Genomic DNA, 4,957 nt, shown 5'->3' with positions numbered 1-4,957 from the left:
TGAAAAAGGACTTCTGGCACTACACCACAACACTTGATTAGGGGCAGTTAACTGCCGGGAGAAGTAGCTGAGCAAGGGCAAATGAACTGCCAGGACATTTGTTACTGCCGGCACAAATACCTCAAGGCATAGAAACTGTCGTTAGAACCTGAGCAACAAAGGAATACACATTGCCGGTACATTTTAAGGCACATTTTCTGCCGGGAGAACTCAAACCTGGCCCATTTACTGTCGGGACCCTGTTGGGAGCGAGACCGAGCAAATATTGGGCCTGAGCGCGCGCTGGTGAGGGAAAGCGCGCGAGGTACGAAAGGCCCAAACGAACTATAGACGCGCCGGCCCTCAACCCAGGCCGCAGCCACCCAAAATCGACGTCCCACTCCTCGACCTCTAGAAAAAAAACTCCTACCCTCGACCAGATCTAATCCGCCGCCGGCCGCCCTCCACCCAACCATTGCCGCCGTCGCGCCCCACCACCACAGCCCTGCCGTCGGCCACCACCCCGACCACCGCCGCTGTCGCCCCAACCACCCCACAACAGCGCCAGCAAGCACCACCGCCCCCAACCGTCCCACTGCTGCCGGCCGTCCTCAACCCAGCCGCAGCCGTCGTCGGCCCCCACCACTGCAGACCCGCCGTTGGCCCCTACCACACCACCGCCCATGACTGCCCTCCACCCGACCACTGCGGTCGTCACCCCGAACCACCCCACAGTAGCACCGCCGAGCACCCAACTGACACGGACAACCACTGCCGACGAGCCACTCCACCGGCGACCATCCTCCTCCGCCGAACGCCTTCCCTCGTCACCGCCCTATTTCGCGAGCTTCCTGCCCCGAGTAGGACTCCTCCCTAAGGTGCGTCGCCACACAGCAGAATCTCACCATTTCGGAGAGGGCGCAAAGATTGTAACGCTGTATGGCGTGCGCGATGAATCCTTGTTGCCCTCATTTTCGTTTTTCTGCTTTTGTCATAGATGATGTTGTTGATGCTATTACTTTTCTTAATGATCCTCGCGCAGCCGATGGAGCCAGGAGTTCTTTGAATGGGATTGGTGAATGCAATAGTGTTGGTGTGTGGATTTATTATCTTCTTATGAGAGAAGAACAAGCAGGCAAGTCAAATCAGTGGTGGTTCCGTTGGTTGCTCTGATGTAATATTTGTATTGTCTGTAGGTGAGGGTTCTGATTTAATCCTTTTGAACCTCAAAGAGGCTGTTAGCCTAAATAAATCTTTGCTCCAGGTAACCTAACTTCTATAGCTTTTGTATTTAGGCTTCTGTTGCATCAGGGGCAAACAAGTGCTATCTTGTTTGAGTTTTACTTTCCTATATTGCAGAGTGCTTGATTGTAGGACTACACATTTTACAAAGATTTTCTCCAAACAAATAAACAGAAATATTACATGGACGCATATTGGCTTTACACACTGGTACAATTAGACACAGTGTACTTAAATATAGCTGTGCCTGTTGAATTGTAATAACTGTGGCATTAGGTGAACTGTACCGTAGGCTGTGCACTTGCCTTATTGTTGGAAACAGAAATAGAGCTCTATCTTGTTATTTTCCCTGTATTCTACCCTCATGGTTCATAGGGTAACATGCATAGTATTTGAATGAGATGGCATTTACTGTTGGTGGCTTATTTGTATGCCTAGCAAGTTGGGTGCAATGCTCATTTGGTAAAAAATTCTTCATGGGTAGGTCTTTGATCTTGTTCATATATGTACACAGTGAGCTTTACGAAATGAATTCACTACTACTCGAAGTTTTGTGTATGGAAGGGAGATTGGATATTCGGCTCACTGTGTACTAACCAAAACATATGTAAGATACTCTACTCATTCTGGTTCATGCTGTTACTTAATTGTAAGCGCTTCTTTTATGAGCTTCCATCTTATGCAAATATTGTGATAATTTAGCAGCCTACTTTCATGGCTTTGGATGTCACTTAAAAAACTATAAGTGCAAGTGTTTTGTTGTTTTCGCTTACTTGGATGTGAAAGTATAAGGAACAAGCTCATGTACAAGATGTCTTATTTTGTTGTTGTGAAATGCTCATGTGCAAGATGTCAAAGTATAATTAAGTAACAAGCTCGTTTTCTTTGCTTATTATAATACCATAATACCAACTTTGCAAAACACAATTCTCTATTTATAATCCTTTATTTTCACTTGTCAAGTTTCCCATCTGATGTTTATGGATTGCTTATGGCAAGGAATGCTGATTCATTGTTATGGTTTAAAAGATGAACCAGGGCAAGGACACTAACATTGCACTGATTGCTTAAAAAACTTTCCTTCTATGTATGTAGTTGGAAGTGGACAAGTCCATGGCAAAAGCAGGAATACGACCACAAGCAAGCTGAGGAGGTAATATTCATGTTTCTCTTGGCTATTAGCTGAGGAGGTAATTTCATGTTTCTCTTGGCTATTAGCTGAGGAGGTCTAAGTGGGTCATTCTTTTTCTTGATTGAGGTCTATTTTTGCATCTACTGCTCTCAATGACGGACCCATTAATCATCTACTAGGCAGTAAGCACCTCCTTGATGCGTGCCTGGAGAAGAACGAAGCGACTCCGCAGCGAGCGACCAAACTCAGATTTCGTTGTTTGACCGGCGACCACTGACACCTGAGTGTGGGACTGTGGGGGTGGGGCGTGGTGCACCGGCGGACTGGACGGCGGCCGCTGTGGCTTGCCGGCATGGGGGTGGCTGCTGGCGGGCAGCCGACTAGGCTAGGGATTGGTGGTCAGGGGCTCCCTCCGGTTCTGCAGTCCTGACCTCGTCTTGTCGCCACGCGCGGTGCCGCATTGAGATGGTGAGTAAAATGCCCTTGCTGGCTCTCTCTCCCCTCTGGAAGTCGTGGAAATTTCGAGTATTTTGATTCTGAGTTTTCTTTCTTAGTTGGGGAAAATTCTAGTTAGGTCATTGATTCTGTCAATTAGATTTTGTGCTGAATAGAAAGTCTCATTTACAGAAGAAGGAAGCAGTGTTGCTTAAGGGAAACAATTGATGCATTTTGCAAAAGAAAAAGAAGTGATTCAGTTGAATATAAATTATCCAAGTTTCTCGATATAAATATCTAATTGGTTGTATACATTATGTATTTGAATTTTTTTTCTCTTGTAGCTTCGCCCCTCCTGAGATTTCCTTCAAGCTCCGCCACTGACTTCTCTACGTTCTCCAGAGATAATGGTTTTTACTATTTGCAATCATGCTTCACACTCTCATCACAATAAATTAGAAAAGAATGTCGCCGGTTGTGGTTGTTGATATAGTTTCTTATTCTTGCATGCCAGCTGGTTCTTGAAGTAGAGTTGTAGACGACATAATCATCTTTCGTATTTTTGTTTGCATGTTTCCAAGAATTTTCATGTCCTGAAATCTGTACAGTACTCAAGTTTACAAAAAAAAACATTTCATGCAATAATTGTGGCTGCAACTCTTGGAATTGGAACTATGAAAGGATATGTCATATTTGCTTCCTAGTTTGCACTTTTTGGTCCATGCTGTTCTTCCTAGTTTGCACCGTGCTTCTTGGTTTTACATTCCTAATGGCTTACATTGGTTCTGAATCTTCTGATAACCAGATGTTTACTTCAATGAGCTTATTTGTTTGTATATGTTTTCTTCTAATGTTGTTTTCAAATCTACGATTTACTCTTGACCAATAAACATACTAGCACATGGTCACAAACCAGTGCATAAATCAGCTTGTTTATCTGTCTGTTTGTACAAAGCCTTAATTAAATTTTTTAGGCTAATTCAACTTGGTTTGTGGGGACGAGTAGTAGCCCCCCCCCCCCCAATTGTTCTTCCATTTAACTATGTATAGAGAGCATAAAAAGAGCTTTTGTTGACAAAAAAATTTGTAGTTCTGAAAAGGAAATATGTACGTAAATTTAGAAAGTAGCAGGACACGTATAGAGAATCATGAACATCAAGTTTTGGACATATGTCATAGAGAACAAAAGCCTCACATTTAGCATATGTTTGCAAATAAAAAAGCACATACATGTCTCGGTGTGAGCAGTCATGCCATGCCATCAGTGTGAGCAGCTGAAGCCTTGCAAAAAATTTCATATGCAAGCCCTGAAAATTTTATATGGAAGCCAAAGGGTTGTAGAACTGGCCCTTAGTCACTTAAATATCACCTGGTCTTTGTTTCTAGTCCCAGATTCTATGTGGTCTGCAGCTCACAGATTTTTCCTGTGTTTATCTTGCTTTCTTAACTGCTTCCTTACCTACTGCCATAGCTATAATCTCCATTTTGAATTTCTGTTCTGTTGCAGGTTTTGCAAATGTATGCAAGTTCACGGAGGTTTGGAAGGACCTTCAAGCTGTTGAAGATTTGGAATACCTACAATTAAGTTGGAGTGATAATGTCATATACCTTATTTGTTGACCTGGAGACTTGCTCTGCTCATTTTGGTTGTGGCAAATTTAGAAATTTATGTACTACTTTTGTGGTACTACATTTTGGTAGTGTGATACATCTAGAAACATATATGTACTTCTCATTTTGTGGAACAACCTCCTTATATATGGAAGCTTATATGTACTTCTTTTCTGGAACAGCCTACTTGTATTGTTGTGTTTATCGAATAAAGTTTACGGTTTTGATGATGCCTATATGTTACTTTGATTGATGAAGTGTATGTATAAATAGTGTGATATGTCATGATTGCCTGAACATAATGAATGGATAGGGATGCCCAGAACAAATTGCTAGTGAAATCAACATGCTGGCATAATAATTGCCGGGTAAACCTGCTTGTGCCGGCATTTGAAATGCTGGCAATTGTACTTTCATGTTCTTGAACAATCTGCCGGGAGAAAATGGACTGCCGGCAAATAGATGGGCAAGGTAACGAAACTGCTGGGAGAAGTGTATCTGCTGGGAGAAGTAATCCCCGGCAGCTATTCTCATGGCAGTTCTATCTGCCTGGAGAAA

The 4,957-nt window shown here is 43.3% G+C and overlaps 1 long non-coding RNA gene across 4 annotated transcripts; it reads left to right on the top strand.

Annotated features, from left to right (window-relative positions):
• The first annotated feature begins 347 nt into the window (after positions 1 to 347).
• On the top strand, positions 348 to 4,629 carry LOC125513196. 4 transcript variants are annotated; one of them, XR_007285742.1, is made up of 7 exons: positions 348 to 857; positions 1,022 to 1,243; positions 1,736 to 1,828; positions 2,317 to 2,374; positions 2,533 to 2,821; positions 3,133 to 3,198; positions 4,296 to 4,629. It is a non-coding gene; the product is annotated as an uncharacterized LOC125513196 (long non-coding RNA). The 4 variants fall into 4 exon arrangements; XR_007285741.1 differs by having other exon boundaries at positions 349 to 857; positions 3,133 to 4,629; XR_007285743.1 differs by lacking the exon at positions 3,133 to 3,198 and having other exon boundaries at positions 349 to 857; positions 1,706 to 1,828.
• Positions 4,630 to 4,957: the final 328 nt, after the last annotated feature.

Source organism: Triticum urartu, chromosome 6 (genome assembly GCF_003073215.2).
Source record: "Triticum urartu cultivar G1812 chromosome 6, Tu2.1, whole genome shotgun sequence".
NCBI classification, from domain to species: domain Eukaryota; kingdom Viridiplantae; phylum Streptophyta; class Magnoliopsida; order Poales; family Poaceae; genus Triticum; species Triticum urartu.
The sequence above is the reverse complement of the archived record's forward strand: the minus strand, read 5'-3'. Positions and strand labels throughout refer to the sequence as shown.